Raw genomic sequence first — 18859 nt, forward strand, 5'->3', positions numbered from 1 at the left:
AAGAAGTCCAATCTGAGGTTTAGGTGTAGGGGCTAGACAGCCCTACAGGATGAGTTAAATTTCTACGAATCTACGAATTACAAGTCTTTCATTTACTCAATCATCAGATTTACCATAGCTTGTTTCCATGACTTGTAATGCCGTCTGCGGTAGAAAATATTGGGGGACTGATAAACTACACACAAAAAAACCACCTGAGGCTTGTGTAGGGGCAAACAACGCTAAAGGATGGGTTAAGCTTCTACGAAACTATCTAATTTCGTCAAAATCTGGAACACCGTTCTAGAGTTTGTTATGGTGGAGCAAAAAGATATTTATTTACAGACGAACTATGAGTGAATGCAAAGTCGCCAAGACAAAACTTGACGTCACTTCGTTCGTTCAGCAATCAAAATGATTTTGTGCATTTCCTATTTCCGAGGCTTAGGTGTAGGGGCTAGACAGCCCTAAAGGATGAGTTAAATTTCTACGAATCTACGAATGAAAAAGACTTGTAGTCTTTTTCATTTACTCAATCATCAGATTTATTATAGGTCGTTTCCATGACTTGTAATGCCGTCTGCGGGAGAAAATATTGAGGGAGTGATAAACTGCACAAAAAAAGACACCTGAGGCTTAGGTGTAGGGGCAAACAACGCTAAAGGATGGGTTAAGCTTATACGAAACTATCTAATTTCGTCAAAATCTGGAACACCGTTCTAGAGTTATGGTGGAGCAAAAAGATATTTATTTACAGACGAAGAACTATGAGTGAATGCAAAGTCGTCAGGTTAAAATTTCGAAGTCACTTCGTTCGTTCAGCAATCAAAATGATTTTGTGCATTTCCTATTTCCTTACTGTTCGCTTTTCTACTGCTTACTCACTTGTAATAGACCCCGGAGTAAGGAACATTGTTGAAAGCTGCGCATTGCTCGCTCCGCATTAGCTATTAAAAACAAGCAAATTACAAAGCAAACAAAAATAAATATAAAATGAATTTTAAAAATTGCCGCCGGGACAGCTATCCACGTTGTCCGAGCTCATCTCAGCCCTGTTCATAAACACACCCTTACTGTTCGCTTTTCTACTGCTTACTCACTTGTAATAGACCCCGGAGTAAGGAACATTGTTGAAAGCTGCGCATTGCTCGCTCCGGAAATCCACATTGGTGGGACATTCCTACGAAAGAAAGAAAAAGTGAAAATCAAGAAAATCCTGAAGACGAGCCTCCTAACTTGTGTACGAGTGTGTGGCCCGCGAAGTACCTGCCAATGTAGCATGTGGCCCGCGTACACATGGAAGTTGGAAACACCTGATCTAGACTCTTGGAAAATTTATCCACAATATTTTCGACCACATAAAAGATAATTATGTAGATACTGTTATAGTGTATAAATAGATAGCTTTTAGCTAATGTATTTTTACTTACCTCAATATTACATGAGAAATATTTCTTGGACGCCCCCCTACAGGCTGGACTTCCGTCGGGCCTGAAATTGTAAGATAAAACTTGATGGAAAAGAGTCAACATGCTTCAGCATTAGGACCACGGTTCCCATTTTGCAGGAACACCCAGTAGTTCTGCAGCGGCGAACAATAAAAAAACCTGAGAGCACATAAAACGCCAAGGTCATTGTGCCGGGAAGATGACATTGGTTAGAACTTGGATGGGTAGGTAACCCATTGTAACCATCACATGGCAGTCCACCAATCATAAGATCAGGGTTCTCAATCTGTGGTACGCGCTCCACTGGTGGTACGCGGAAGCACTTCTGGTGGTACGCGAAGAGAACTCATTTTTATGATTTGTCTCGTATATGCGAAAAACAAATCTTAAAACCCTAGTTAGGAGAGAAAAAATCTGCAAACAGTGCACCAAAAAATTGTGACATCGTACTACGATTAACAGAAAAATTTCGCTTGCAGCGCCATAATTTCTTTGTTTAACCCCCGTTAAAACAGTAGGTATGTAAAAAGTATTGTGAATATTTTGGCATCTCCACTAATGTAAATACCTCTGTGCCTATCTTTCCTCTAACACTATCAGTTGTGGTTTTGGCATCTCCACTAATTTAAATGAATCTGCGCCTATCTTTCCTGTAATATTGTGAGTTGTAGTTTAGACATCTCCACCAATTTCAATGAATCTGTGCCTATCTTTCCAGTAATACTCGTATTGTGAGTTGTAGTTTTGACATCTCCACCAATATGCATCTTTGTCCATCTTTCCTTTAATATTATTAGTTGTAGTTTTGACATCTCCACTAATTTAAATGCATCTGTGCCCATCTTTTCTGTAATATTATGAGTTTTAGTTTTGACATCTCCACCAATTTTAGTGCCTCTTTCTTGTAATAGGTAGGTATTATGAGTTTGTTGTAGTTTTGACATCTCCACCAATTTCAGTATTTCTCTCCACGTCTCTGATGTACCTGATATTGTGAATTGTAGTCTTGACATCTCCACTAATACTATTGTCTTTTTCCAACCTAGTTACTATTGACCATTGAGAGTTGTAGTTTTGACATCTCCACCAATATTCGGTATTCTTAAAGGATTACCTTAACATGTAGTGAACACCTGGTAAAAAACTGTCTGATAAGAGATAAGGTGACATAGCGAGAGAGAGAGAGAGAGAGAGAGAGAGAGAGAGGCGGAATTGTAAACAACTTTGAAGTGATACGAGTAGAGAAAAAAAAAGTTATCTTGCGTTTAAAGATAGCCAGGCAGGTACCTAACTGGTATAGTACGTGTTTATCATGTTTTATTGATTTCTGAATATTGGCTACGTTCCTAGAACGGATCGATGAATGAGAACCTGTCTTCCGCACTGGTATGATAGATATTTTATCACCACAATCTACATGTTTGTCATGAAGATACCTTTTGTGCGTATGGTGATTTGCTAGTCGTATGAGGACCAATGATTTGTCAATTCAATTTTGTGGACGTTTTTGTCTTTGTTACCTGTCTTAACATTTAATTAATACAAAAAATACGAAGACAGAATTTAAAGACGACGATGCTTTGTTCCTTTTGCCGAAAAATATTACGAGAAACGTACCTACGCAGGTAATGCTGGTACGCCAAAAGAACCTTGAGGTGTCAGGTGGTACGCACTATGCAGTACTCAAAAGTTTGGGAACCCCTGGAATAGGTCTATCATGACTGGCAAGTTTTTACAGTAGCCAGTGGCACTAAGTGTACCAAAGTACCATTATAGCGGCCAGACTAGTTAGCTTAACGCGTCTGCCTTGTAACCACTAAAGCTTGGGTTCGATTCCCTCCCGGGAATCATTTTAACTGATAATGTTCCATCCGAAATGGCTGGCTTTCTCCTATCATGTCTTCCTTCTGCTGACTGTCCCGGGATGTATTTAGTTGTCCTTTTTCTGGAGGTTCCATTTGGATCCTTCTTCGGGGCCCCTAGAAACCCGATCGGACCTAAATTCGAACGACTAAATTTCCTTTGTGTATTAAGAATGTCTGCCAAATTCCATTAAAATCAGACAAACCGTTTCAGAGTTATGGTGAAAGGTGAAACATATAATCATGGGTTTTCTGGAAACCCATACAGACAAGGAAAAATCATCGAGTTAAAATCAAAGAGTCGCTTCGTTCGTTCAACACGGACCAAAAAATATACACGTGGATAAAATCCTCACAGACATTACCAAATCGTTCACCTGTTTCATAACATTTTGTTTTCCTTCTATTCCCACTCAACACGACTTTTTTCCCGAAGGACACCAAATGTCCTTGTAGGCAATTTAATTTAAATGAGAGTGTTCCCACTACACAAGACACGATTTTTTTTTTCCGAACGATAAGTAGGAACGGGCGAAGGTCTACTGGAAGTAAAGATAAAATTTTGAGTATAGATCTGCTTCATCTGCTGTGACCGTGAAAATCAGAGGCTGGAAACGCCAACATAATATAGTCTTGTTTATAAATTCAAATCCAACCATGTATTTCCTAGAGACCTAGGAAAAAAAAAAGGCACACTCCTACGAGATGCACATATGCTAAAACCTACGATGACTATTGAGAAATCGGGGCAATTACAAGCCTAACAACTTGAATAAATGATAAATTACTATGAAGATACAACTTTTGATCTTACAACAATTATTACAAGTATCTCCCTCACAACTTGAATAAATAATTCATTATAAAGATAAAACACAACTTCATCTTACAACAGGTGTTTTACGAGTAGATACGTATTGTACCTACTGGGCAGGTACTCTAGTTCAAGAAAAATAAAATGTAATGGTCATAGTAATGGTAATGATAATGACACAACAAAATATATCTCGTAAGCATTACATAATCCAACGAACAAGAATCTTTAATTTCCATTTCTAACTCCGCATGATTGAGAACCTTATCTCCATATAGAAAAGATCCATTTAATTTGTTCATATAGAAAAGATCCATTTAATTTGTTCATATTGAAAAGATCCATTTAATTTGTTCATATTGAAAAGATCCATTTAATTTGTTCATATTGAAATGATCCATTTAATTTGTTCATATTGAAATGATCCATTTAATTTGTTCATATTGAAATGATCCATTTAATTTGTTCATGTTCATTGTTGAAATCAATTCAATTAGAAAAACGGAGCGTTTAACTTTGCCTTAGAGGTGAACGGAGTAAAACCACAGAAATGTATACAGGGTGAATCAAGATGACGTTCCTCTCTGGAATATGTGGTTTCTCACGAAGAATCGGAGGCTGAACCTTCAGCACCTTCTAAATCCTTCCTATTTCTCCGAAGCTCACGATATAATTATGTACCTAATCGTTTTTCTCCAGCCTAGTTACCTTGGTGGATAGCGCACTTCTTCCTTCTCTCTTCCATTTCGGGACGATAAGTCCTCTATACCTACCTCTGTAGGTACAGCTGGTACAGTTCCCTTTATCAAACAAACCTCTTGAAAAAAAGTAAGAAGATCCTCACAAAACTTTGTGCTTGATGGGCCTCCCAGTATGAAAGTTTGTTGAGACCACAAGGTATTTGTGGGTTCCATTAACAAAGAAGAATGAGGATCTGAGAATGAGCAACCCAGGAGTAAAAAGAAAGGGTTTTTACTCTTCACTTACATATTTGTAGCATCTTTACCGTACAGGGTGGTCTTGGGGAAAAAATAATTATTTATTTACCTACACAAAAAAGTCAGTTCGTCGCATCGGAACAGAAAGCTTCAGACCTAGATCTCTCAGACGCGTCTGACAGACCTAGGTTTGCCCTTATCTAGTAGGGTGGAGTGAAACTATAGGGATGGAAATTTTTTTTCGAATTTCGAAACGCCTGATATGTCAAAAGTTGCGTATTGATGAGTGATACGTGAACATAGGATGAATAATAAAAAAAATATCTCACCAAATCTGAAATATTCGAAACATTTAAAAGCTGAGCTGACTACTGTGGAAGTTGATAATTAACAATTCTACCCAGGCACTGAACATTTTAACATATTAAGGAGCGCGGTAGCGCTCCGCCCCGCCAAGTCAAGAAAGTTTGACCGCGCTACTAGAGATATTATACGCGACAGGGAAAAAACAGTATGTAAAATGTATTGTGAATATTGTAGTTTTGACATCTCCACCAATATGCATCTTTGTCCATCTTTCCTTTAATATTATCAGTCGAAGTTTTGACATCTCCACTAATTTAAATGCATCTGTGCCCATCTTTTCTGTAATATTATGAGTTTTAGTTTTGACATCTCCACCAATTTTAATGCCTCTTTCTTGTAATAGGTATTATGAGTTTGTTGTAGTTTTGACATCTCCACCAATTTCAGTATTTCTCTCCACGTCTCTGATGTACCTGATATTGTGAATTCGGTGGTACGCCAAAAGAACCTTGAGGTGTCAGGTGGTACGCAGTACTCAAAAGTTTGGGAACCCCTGCATTAGGTCTATCATGACTGGCAAGTTTTTACAGTAGCCAGTGGCACTAAGTGTACCAAAGTACCATTATAGCGGCCAGACTAGTTAGCTTATTGTAGTCTTGACATCTCCACTAATACTATTGTCTTTTTCCAACCTAGTTACTATTGACCATTGTGAATTGTAATTTCGACATCTCCACCAATATTCGGTATTCTTAAAGGATTACCTTAACCTGTTGTGAACACCTGGTAAAAAAACTGTCTGATAAGAGATAAGGTGACATAGTGAGAGAGAGAGAGAGAGAGAGAGAGAGAGAGAGAGGCGGAATTGTAAACAAAGAGAGAGAGAGAGAGAGAGAGAGAGGGGGGAGGGGGAAGAGACCTCCCGGGAATCATTTTAACTGATAATGTTCCATCCGAAATGGCTGGCTTTCTCCTATCATGTCTTCCTTCTGCTGACTGTTCCGGGGTGTATTTAGTTGTCCTTTTTCTGGAGGTTCCATTTGGATCCTTCTTCGTGGCCCCTAGAAACCCGATCGGACCTAAATTCGAACGACTAAATTTCCTTTGTGTATTAAGAATGTTTGCTCGGACAAACCGTTTCAGAGTTATGGTGAAAGGTGAAACATTATAATCATGGGTTTTCTGGAAACTCATAATACAGACAAGGAAAAATCATCGAGTTAAAATCAAAGAGTCGCTTCGTTCGTTTAACACGGACCAAAAAATATACACGTGGATAAAATCCTCACAGACATTACCAAATCGTTCACCTGTTTCATAACATTTTGTTTTCCTTCTGGACATACATACACCAATCGATAAATTGGAATGAAATGTTACAACTTCAAAAGATGGGCTACTAAAAAATCTAAGAATCTCAATCTAAAAAATATAATTGTGTTACCTACTCCATTCACATCTAAAAATTAATAAAAATAGAAGTGCCTTCTTAAAAACCTAACAAGTATTTGATAATTATGGGTTTTCTGGAAACTCATAATACAGACAAGGAAAAATCATCGAGTTAAAATCAAAGAGTCGCTTCGTTCGTTCAAAACGGACCAAAAAATATACACGTGGATAAAATCCTCACAGACATTACCAAATCGTTCACCTGTTTCATAACATTTTGTTTTCCTTCTGCACATACATACACCAATCGATAAATTGGAATGCAATGTTACAACTTCCAAAAGTTAAATGGGCTACTAAAAAATCTAAGAATCTCAATTTAAAAAATATAATTGTGTTACCTACTCCATTCACATCTAAAAATTAATAAAAATAGAAGTGCCTTCTTAAAAACCTAACAAGTATTTGTAAAATTCTAATGTAATACGTGAACATAGAATGAATAATAAAAAAATATCTCACGAAATCTGAAATATTCGAAACATTTAAAAGCTGAGCTGACTACTGTGGAAGTTGATAGGTAATTAACAATTCTACCAGGCACTGAACATTTTAACATAGGCTCTAGAATTAGAATTTGTATTTTCTTGTTCTTGGATCAATAGATGTTAGATCTACATGGTCCTACCTACCTCATAGCATTCTAGCATCAAATATCTGATACCTATCTAAGTTACTTAGGTATGTTTGAGTTGTGCGGTTCCTTATTTAAGATTTGTGATCGGAAATGAAGTTTAGCATTTTTTACATTCTTCTCGTCCGGGGCGGGTTTTATCCTAAACAGATAAGGTTCGTTCTCAGAACGGCTATTCTCCTATCCTTTATCTCCATGAGTATTCCCACTTACAGGACCATAGGGCCCCAGGATTTACAATTCCCTCTATCAAACCTAAAAAAATAGGCTCCTCTTGCACAAAGCATTCAGTTATACTGCACAAACTTTAGGTGCATGTTTAACAAAGCATGATAAACCTGGCCTGCCTCTGTTTTCCTTTCCCTGTATGCTGTGGTGTCTGTCGGAACAATATTCTAGAAGAGAATTTTAGCCTCGGTTGCTGTTTCATTTCATCAAACTGCTTGAAAATTGACGTCTGCCAAGTCTGACGTCTGACGAGGCCAATTTCTTTGACTGTCAATAAGTAGACCAAATGCTGACATTGCTATCTGGAGCCGTCAAACACGCTGTCATTGGCTGACATTATCCTGTTGCTGATTTTACGTCATGTGATTAAGACCGCCGGAGTTTCAAGAGATTTAACAGAAGAAAGTATGTATAAGTATAAGTATTGTAAAGCATGCTTCATTTAGACTGTCAGCTCAGAACAAGTTGTTCCATTAGACCAACAGTTTCTGGAACTATATGGCTAACAAATGTTCTTATCGTCCTCTCTCGAAGGAGGACAGGATAGGAGAAAACCAGTCGTTCCAAGAACGAACGAACTCGGACACTTGATCTTCGATGGTTGGGAATGTGCCATCTTAATGGTCCAATGGTTTAGTACAGGCACTACCACACCACCTAGTGGTTGAACTAATTCCCGTAGCTTTATGAGAGGGGAAATCGTAGGTACACTGAGAAAAAAAAATGGTGACAGGGTGCCACAAGTTTAAGGTGGAAGAACTCTATTATTGGGTTACTTCCCCTGATTTAGGCTTTCATTCTTATACTACTACTTACTATTTTATCATAGGAAACAGGTAGGTATAGGTTGTAAGTAGGTATGTATACGAGGTATCTATTTATTCCTACAAGTATAAAATACCTTTCTAATATGTACAATTCTTGTATACCAACAGTAAACAGTATAACAAATTTACATAATTTTTATCTCCTTATGTATGTATCTACGAATAACTTTTATAAGTCTATAACATACTGTCCATGTAAACTATTGTAAACGCTAAAGGCCCGTTCCAACTTCGTCGCTCGAAAAAAAATCGTGTCGTGCGTAGTGGGAACACTCTTGTTTTATAATTGCCTACAAGGTCATTTTGTGTCGTTCGGAAAAAAAAATCGTGTCGTGTGTATACTTAGAGTCAAAACTCTTGTGGGAAGTGGGTAAAAATGACTTTGCCTACAGGACATTCGGAAAAAAATCGGATGAAACTCACGACAAGTGGGAACAGGCCTTAAGTGTGAGATAAAAAAAAAAAATATTCATGTACCTATAGCAGGATTAAGCATATTCATGTTCATGTATAGGTACGGTACATAGATAAGGTAGGTATGCATAGTTTAGCCTTTAATCTTCCATAAAGCACTTGAATACTTGATGGGGTACTACGAAATGTCACTCCTTTTGACGGACTCCTGACATGAATGGTTTAATAGGGGCTCCGTTGTGTCTACGCCTAACATGTGGTTTCTATTAAGATCAATGATCACAAGATCAAGTATCAAGTGCCACTGAACATAGTAGATAGACAGGGTGGGAGAGCGGTTGTGGTACAGAACACTTTACAGGGTGTTCAAACGTTAACGTAACAAACATTGCGTTGAAAAGTTAAAATTAAACTTTTTTCTTTGGGTCGCTGGTTCAATTCCCACCTGGGGCGGATTCTATTCTATTCTATCAATTTTTCGTGTCTGCTGAAAATGCTCAATCTCAATTCCTTCAACCTTCTCTCAATTTCAACTTGGCAATTTCGACATCTCCACCAATATTCGGTATTCTTAAAGGATTGCCTTAACATGTTGTGAACACCTGGTAAAAAACTGTCTGATAAGAGATAAGGTGACATAGCGAGAGAGAGAGAGAGAGAGAGAGAGAGAGAGAGAGAGAGGCGGAATTGTAAACAACTTTGAAGTGATACCTACGAGTAGAGAAAAAAAAGTTATCTTGCGTTTAAAGATAGCCAGACAGGTACCTAACTGGTATAGTACGTGTTTATCATGTTTTATTGATTTGTGAATATTGGCTACGTTCCTAGAACGGATCGATGAATGAGAACCTGTCTTCCGCACTGGTATGATATCTTGTCACCACAATCTACATGTTTGTCATGAAGATACCTTTTGTGCGTGTGATTAGTTGCTAGTCGTATGAGGACCAATGATTTGTCAATTCAATTTTGTGGACGTTTTTAGTCCGTCCTTCCTTTATTATTACTAATAATAAAAGGTATAGTGGACGGACTATTGTATTCGCTTCGGTGTCGGTCTGAACCAATGATTTGTCAATTCAATTTTGTGGACGTTTTTGTCTTTGTTACCTGTCTTAACATTTAATTAAAACAAAAAATACGAAGACAGAATTTAAAGACGACGATGCTTTGTTCCTTTTGCCGAAAAATATTACGAGAAACGTACCTACGCAGAGTCTGTCCCCATAGAAGGACTTATCCAAACCTGGTCGACCTATATATCAAATTAAAGGTCTTTTTACCGTGTGGTGGAAAAAGCTACAGACCTAGGCCTAGGTCTTTCAGACGGTCTGACCGTGAATCTGGCATAAGAGAGGATAAGCGAGCAGAACGCGATTGTCCAGATGATTACCCATCCGGTTACCAACCACGAGCAACGTTGTCTTTAGAGAACTATCCGGATTCAACGGATTCTGATTCAACGTTACAAAACAGGGCCGTATCCAGGATTTCAGCAAAGGGGACCCTTGCTTTTAATTAGGACGATATTATTTTATTTATTTTAACAAATTAACGCGTTTCCCCAGTGTATATCTTTGGTATTATTATTATGTTTATTTTCAAAGGTTCAATACAATGAGGTAAAATCGAGGCGGAGCAAAAACTCAAGCCGGGGGAGGGGGATCATATTTAGGGTAAAAGAACACTCAAATAAGCATCATTCAATAGGATAAGCAAAGTCGTGTGATGTTCACACCAGATTTTTATATTAAGATTTCCCTTTTATCTATATAGATTCAAACTTCATCATATATGTACCTAGTGTTGGTTACCTATGAGCTTTTGAGCCCACAATTTAGCAAAAATCTCTCTTACTGGAGCTCAATTTGTTTATTTAAGTTTATTAAATGGAAAAAAAATTAATGGATCTTCGGACATTCTAAAATTAGTAATTCTGCCAAATAAGTATCTCTCGCAATTCTTAGTCTATCTGTGAGAAAAGGAAGGACAAAAAGGACATTATCATATTCATTCTTATACCTTATACTACTATTTTATCATAGGAAACAGGTAGGTATAGGTTGTAGGTAGATATGTATACGAGTAAAATAGGTATCTATTTATTCGTACAAATGTAAAATATCTTTCTAATATGTACAATTGTATATGTACCTACAGTAAACAGTATAACATATTTACATAATGTTTAGGTACCTACTTATGTATGTATCTACGAATAACTTATTGTGTAAGACTATAACATACTGTCCATGTAAACTATTGTAAACGCTAAAGGCCCGTTCCACCTTCGTCGCTCGAAAAAGAAATCGTGTCGTATAGTGGGAACACTCTCATTAAAATTGCCTACAAGGTCATTTTGTGTCGTTCGGAAAAAAAATCGTGTCGTGTGTATACTTAGAGTCAAAACTCTTGTGGGAAGTGGGAAAAAATTACATTGCCTACAGGACAGTCGGAAAAAAATCGGATGAAACTCACTACAAGTAGGAACAGGCCTTAAGTGTGAGATAAATAAATATTCATGTACCTATAGCAGGATTAAGCATATTCATGTTCATGTATAGGTACGGTACATAGATAAGGTAGGTATGCATAGTTTAGGTAGCTATTGGAAAACGAAATTCAGACATTCAGACGTGTCTGATCGATAGATCAGATAGGCCATTTCCTCTGTCACTTCATGGGCATTACTCCGAGGTTATTTATTGCCCTATGAATCGGGCACAACAGCCAACAGATCTACGTGAACCTTAAAACTGTAAACTGAGGGCCGGATGTTGTTCCTTGATTTTTTTTTTTTTTTTTTTTTTTTTAGGAATTAATGAAGGGACGTGAATTACGTGATCGTTTTGACATGATTGCACGTATCAGAATGTAGTAGAAACGTGATCAACATCGCCCGTTAAGGATCCAATCTAAAATTCTAAATGCTGATTTGAGTTCTTGATGTGGAATTCAGGACTTAAAAAAGGATCCGACAAAAGCTTTTTCCTTGAGAAGTTAGAACGATTTATACACTACCTATAAAAAGATAACTTTGAACTTATTTTTAATATCAAACAATGTTTGATTCACTCTTTCAAACGTTCGCCTCGATTTTTAGTGTCAATCTTCACTTGATTAAGAAAAATAAATATCAAAATTAGTTTTTCATCGCAAATCGCGAGTAGTAGTTCCCTGCTAGTGACCCAAAAGACCCAAAAAAACACAACCCCGATCCAAAGTTGTGACTTTGCCGAAAATTTAATAGCCCATCCCTAAAGGGAATTTAGCTAATAAAATTGACCATTTATTTATAAATTCATAGAGGGTTTGTGCGTACTACCTATGTCTAACTAGAAAGAAACAGTATATATTATGACGTAATGACGTAATAACTACCTAACATTTACCTATCATACAACAAACAAAATCACGTGATTTAGCCGCTACCACAAATTTCACAAACTTATTTCATTCGGTCTTCTTCTTCTTTTCCAGAGAAATTTGTCAACCATTTATTTTCAAGTGTGCTTATTTGTCGTGGGCACGGTTCTGCCTGAATCACTAACAATTCAATTGTATACCTGAAGAAATAAAAGCATTACAAGACATTAAATTTATAAGAAATAGAATACGGAAATGGTTGGATGATGTACATACGCCATGCCTTCTCAGTTGGAATTCAAAGCACACAGATATTTGCAAGTACACATAATTCTGTATATCAAATTGCAACAAAAACAAACCATTGAATTTTTACTTTTCATAATAATCTACTTTTTACTTTCCTTACCCTATAGGAAGGAAAGTAATGTAATCGGGTCAAATTTTTGATGGTCAGTTTTTAGTGCCAAAACACGTTTTGAGGTCCCTAGAGCCTAAATCCAAAGTTTCAGCCATTGGTCCGTGTGTGTGTCTGTCTGTCTGAAAACAAAATATCTCAAGAACGGTAAGAGCTAGAGACCCCCAAAATGTCCTATCTTATAGCTAAAAAATTACAATGTCCATTTACTTTGTGAAAGCTGTCTAGTGAGGAAAGAATGGTAAGAGCTAGAGACCCCCAAAATGTCCTATCTTATAGCTAAAAAATTACAATGTCCATTTACTTTGTGAAAGCTGTCTAGTGAGGAATGTGAAGCCTGTGGTTTTAGGATGAAGAACTTTTGTATAGTGTGACAGACCACGGGAATCAGCAAATTTGTCACTCTTTTCAATATTGCTCTGGGAGAGGTCTGTTCCTTCTGGGAATATCAAGAGCTAAAAGAAATCATAAAGGTATAAATTAAAACAGATGGACAAAAAAAGTATACAGTAATTTAGAGACTAGAAAATTAAAATTTTGTTATTGTTTTATGTTTAGAGAGTACTTACTTATGTACATCCTCTATTACTACATTTGGGGGGCTCTAAGTGTCCAGGGCTCATATGTTTCATTTTCTCATTTTTACTTTCCTTATCCTATAGGAAGGAAAGTAATGTAATCGGGTCAAATTTTCGATGGTCAGATTATAGTGCCAAAACACGTTTTGAGGTCCCTAGAGCCTAAATCCAAAGTTTCAGCCATTGGTCCGTGTGTGTGTCTGTCTGTCTGTAAACAAAATATCTCGAGAACGAAGAGCTAGAGAGACTTGAAATTTGGCATGCAGATGTCAAATATGATGACAAGGATGCGACACGAAACTTTTGGTTAAGACCGGTGCAACGGTTGGCGGCATTTTACCGCTTTTTGGTGGTTTTCGGTGTAATTTAACAATATCTCGGGAACGGTATAAGCTAGAGACTTGAAATTTGGTATGTAGTTCACAAAGGTGACAAGGATGCAACACAAAACGTTTGGTTGAAATAGTTGCTGCGCTTGGCAATATTTTGACCGCTTTTGGACAGATTTAGACCGTTTTTTGGCGGTTTTCAGCTATAGCGACAAAACGGTTAGAGATATTGTAAAAATTTAGGGTAAAAGAACACTCAAAAGTTTCAGTGATAGCGTGAAGTTAGCACCACAAAACTAAAACTCGAATTGTGATTCTACTTTAGTTTTGAAAGTGTTGTAGAAAACTTTTTTCATTTCATAGTTGGAGTATCCATTGTTCTTACCTATGTTTCCTATGGTTTTTAGTTCGCTCATGAAATCATCTCTTTCTAGTGGTACCTCCAGGACCCGATTATACATATTCCTAAAGAAAGGCATTTTGTGGTTGTACATATGGTAGGATTGACCATTTATTTAAAAGTTCATAGAGGGTTTGTGCGTACTACCTACATATATCTAACTAGAAAGAAACAGTATATGACGTAATGACGTAATAACTATCTAACATCTACCTATCATACAACAAACAAAATCACGTGATTTAGCCGCTACCACAAATTTCACAAACTTATTTCATTCGGTCTTCTTCTTCTTCTTCTTTTCCAGAGAAATTTGTCAACCATTTATTTTCAAGTGTGCTTATTTGTCGTGGGCACGGTTCTGCCTGAATCACTAACAAGATAACAACAATTAGTCAGAACTGGTTTTTCAAGTACCCAAAAACCGGCAGATCCATTTTTTGGACAATTCTATCAGCGAGCGTCAGGTAAACACAGTAGTTTTGTATGAAGAGAGTGTTTTTTTTTAGAACACAGGGGGCGGTAATAGTTACCTATAACTTACCAAAAAAAAATCGATTTTTTCCTTTTTTTATTTAAAAAAAAATAGAGGTTTGATTTAAGGACTGTAACTTCTGAAACTAGTCTTACCGTACCGAAATCCAAGAGAAGGAAGACAAAATACAAGAGAGAACGAGGACAAGATAGGACAAAGCCTTATCTGTATTAGGATAAAGTTCGTCCCGAGCGAGAAACGAACCCGCTGCCTAGAGCTCAAAGAGTCACCTTCAAAGCGAACTAGACTTGCAAGTTGGATTTTAAACAACCTATAAAATAAATTATTGCAATCTTCAAGAATCCTCATTTCTCAGTTTGATCTGAATTATCCTATACCTCTTCTATAATGTACATTCCACACTTCTGATCCAGAGTTTAATATCAAATGAAAAATCCAAGAAACTTTTTATTGATACTAAAAACCCAACAGAGCGGAACTTTTACGACACATTTCGGTCATTAAAAGCATCATCAACAGGTTGTTTTTATTATCAAATAATGTATTTATTTCTCACTATATGAGAAATAAAACGAACATAATTTGTCATTAGAAATATTTCTATGTTATTGTAAAAGTATCAACTTGATTTTTTATCGCTTTTAGAAAGGTTTTTACACTCTCATGCTCTTGACTTCATGTTGACAAGGATTGTCTGTAATGTCGATTAGATAGCTACTAAAGAATTATTCTGTATCACACATAATCAATCTAATATTATTCATTGTCATTTGTTTGTATAATTGAAGAGAAAGGATGGGTAGGTAATAATACGTGTAATAATATGTAATGTTGTAATAATACGAGTACCTACATAGGTACCTACATACCAGGCAAATGGTATAGGTACCTACAATTCAATTCATTGGTGATATACCATTTGAATGATGTACCATTTGTACCATTTTCAAGTCATGGGTGATATACCATTTTAGTTTCTTCAGCGGCTTGCGGCACCTTATAAGCTCGCAAGATAATTAAAGACGTACCATTTGAGTGATGTACCATTTTCAAGTCATGGGTGATATACCATTTTAGTTTCTTCAGCGGCTTGCGGCACCTTATAAGCTCGCAAGATAATTAAAGACTACCATTTATACCATTTTCAAGTCATGGGTGATATACCATTTTAGTTTCTTCAGCGGCTTGCGGCACCTTATAAGCTCGCAAGATAATTAAAGACCGCAGGGTACCTGAGCGGCTTAGGAAGGACTTTTGAACTTTCTAGTCTAAAGTCTATAATTAAATGGGTTTTACTGCGGTTCAAAATTTTATGGCACTTGTGGAATATGTTTTTATCCTCTGACCACAAAGTATATACAGTGGAGTCGGGTTTTCATTGTACTCTGTGAGTTGATGGCCTTAACGCGTTAGGTCTGTAAGTTTGTTTGACTTGGTCGTCCTGAGATTTTAATATCCTCCCTTAATTGTATCCCTCACACACCTCGAAAATCCCCGGAGAAAGCACAAAATCCCCGAAAGTGGAAACAGTACGTAAGCGCTCGTGGCAGCAAGTGTGGTGGCGCCATTACGTCAAAATTAGTTTCTCTATGGATTCCATAGAGAATTCGTCTTATGACTGACTTTTATTTCACACAATCGAATACACCTCGCTTTTTCTCGATATTTGCTCTGATTTTGTCACCTTTCCCACGATGAGTTTTGCGAAGGCATTATCTGCTAACATCTGCTCACTACTCACTTGTATAAATTATTTCAACAAATGAGCATTGAAGTGTGCACGATCTTTTTTGCTCACTCAAAACATATAGAAAACATGGTAGCTCTGCATTCTTTTGAGGACTTTTTTTATATTCAAGAGGGTTTTGATAGAGGGAAAAGTAACTACTGACGCCTTATCGTCCAAAAATCGAAAAGAGAAGGAATACAGGATAGGAGAAAGTCAGCCGTTCCGAGAACAAACCTTATCTGTTTATGATAAAATACGCCTAGGGTGGGAATCGAACCCGCGACCTAGCGCTTACAAAGTCTTACTAGGACGAGAAAAAAGCTAAAAGCCTCAGGACGAGAAAAAAGCTAAAAGCCTTGTGGGTTGTGGGAAAATGCGTAAAGAAGGATTTCTGCACCATGTTACAACATGTATCTAATAATAACCTATCTGGATTCGCATCTCTTCACCATTAACTATTCTCAATACACATTGACTTGTAGGTAGTTAGTTTGTGCATTCTGGTTCTATTGTTTAGTAGCGTTTCGCGTTATACTTATTAGGTATGTGTTTGTTTTATCAAGATTAGGATCAGTAGTGTTTTACTAATATGTGTATACTTATTAGTTCTTAATAAAACATGCATGGATTTTTATATTATAACCCTTGAATCCGCTCTACTAGCGCGTCTGCCTTGTAAGCGTTAGGTCGCTGGTTTGATTTCCGCCCTGGACGCATTTAATTCTAAACGGATGAAGATCGTTCTCCGAGCGACTGGCTTTCTCCTATTAGCCGTTACAGTTCCCTCTATCAAAATCTCTTTGAAAAGAGAGAAGAAAATAATAGAAAGTAAAAAAAAAAAAAAAAAAAAAAAAAAAAAAATAAAAAAAAAATGCGTAAAGAAGGATTTTTGCACCATGTTACAACATGGTGTATCTAATAATGCCTATCTGGATTCGCATCTCTTCGCCATTAACTTTACTATTCTCAATACATATTAACTTGTTGGTAGGTAGTTTGTGCATTCTTGTTCTATTGTTTAGTAGCGTTTAGCGTTATACTTATTAGGTATGTGTTTGTTTTATCATGATTAGGATCAGTAGTGTTTTACTAATATGTAGGTACTTATTAGTTCTTAATAAAACATGCATGGATTTTTATATTATAACCCTTGAATCCGCTCTACTAGCGCGTCTGCCTTGTAAGCGTTATGAAATTGTTTTGGTTTAGAGTAAGAGTCCCTTTTACGAAATTAGGTATTAATTGAGTTTAGAATATAGGAGCAATATTTAAGACATTTTATTTATTGAGCAGTTTGTCCAACTAAGAAAAGTTCAAAAGAAATCCAAACATGTTGCTGCCAAGGGCTAATCAAATTAGCTTCACAAGCATTCGTACTTTTCAACAAGGCATAACTGAATCAATAAGAACTCTTTATAACAATAATATAATCGGAATAATAATAATCGTAAACAATACTCCAAGAACCGTAAATAGTCATAAGTATGGGCAAGGTCAGGGGTTAGGTACGAGTTCAAAATTTAATGGCTCAATTAGTCATAAGATGTTTATGGATAAAGAACGCCGGAACGCCATAAGAAATCAATGAATTGCATTGGTAAACGCATGAAATCGCCGCTGGTCATAAAATGAACCGCCCACGCTTTTATAATATAAAATACAGTCAAACTTGGATAGACAGGACTTGTGTAAGCAAGAAACCTGGATTGGAAAGAAAGTCGTGGTCCCTTAATTTTAGACACGAAAACCTTTTTTAAATAGGAAAAATTGAGTCTCTGTCTATAAGCAGTAATAGCTTTTCTCTTGGGGCTTTTCTACGATCTGAAGTCTCTGTAAGCAGGAAAGCTGGACCCTTTATAAGCAGGAATTTGTTAGGACGTGTTGTATTTTGTTTAATAGGGCCCGACTGCTCAGGCTAGAGGATAGGAGGAAAATCCTCACCCTCTCCCTTCTATACAAAATCCTCGTATCTCAATGTCCTCGAAAATACAGTCAAACTTGGATAAACAGGACTTGTGTAAGCAAGAAACCTGGATTAGTAAACCGTTCAACGAGCATTATCTGTTCAGGATTAAACCTCTATACGCAGGAATAGAAATTCTGAACCTCTCTATCTCCAAGCAGAAATTTTTACTTTCCTTATTTTAAGCTGGAAACCTTCCCTTGCTAAAGAAATAGCAAAGGTTGAGTGCAAAGGGCATCCACTTGTAAAATTTGTAACCAAAACTAAATGTCAGCCCAAAGCAATCACCCTAGATGGGGCTGATTGAGAGGGTGACGAAAAACGCCGACCCCGTCTGAACAGGGGAAAAGGCGAAGAAAAAGAAGAAGAATTTTAATCTGGAAACTTCTATAAGCACATAAGCAGGAAAACATTGCCCATCCATTGGATTCCTCTTTATCCAGGTTCGACTGTATGGTTCGTGTTTGTAATACGTAATTGCCCATGTAGATAATTTTATTGTTATTAATCAAAACATTAACTGTACTAAATCATGATTATTTCATGCTGATTACTCATTGGAATTTCATTGTAAGCTTGTTTGTATTGAGTAGTCAAAGTAGGTTTTTATTTGCAAACTTTTTTTTAAGAGGTTTGATTAGAAGGAACTGTAACTGTTAAGGTCTTATCGTCCCGAAA

General features: G+C 36.9%; 1 long non-coding RNA gene across 1 annotated transcript; it reads right to left on the bottom strand.

The window, feature by feature from the left end:
- Positions 1 to 1115: 1115 nt before the first annotated feature.
- On the bottom strand, positions 1116 to 1485 carry LOC113466764. The gene is made up of 2 exons (XR_003391065.1): positions 1410 to 1485; positions 1116 to 1159 (listed from the first exon to the last, which is right to left on the bottom strand). It is a non-coding gene; the product is annotated as an uncharacterized LOC113466764 (long non-coding RNA).
- Between the last annotated feature and the right edge of the window lie 17374 nt (positions 1486 to 18859).

This window comes from Diaphorina citri, unplaced genomic scaffold (genome assembly GCF_000475195.1).
Source record: "Diaphorina citri unplaced genomic scaffold, Diaci psyllid genome assembly version 1.1 scaffold329, whole genome shotgun sequence".
NCBI classification, from domain to species: Eukaryota; Metazoa; Arthropoda; class Insecta; order Hemiptera; family Psyllidae; genus Diaphorina; species Diaphorina citri.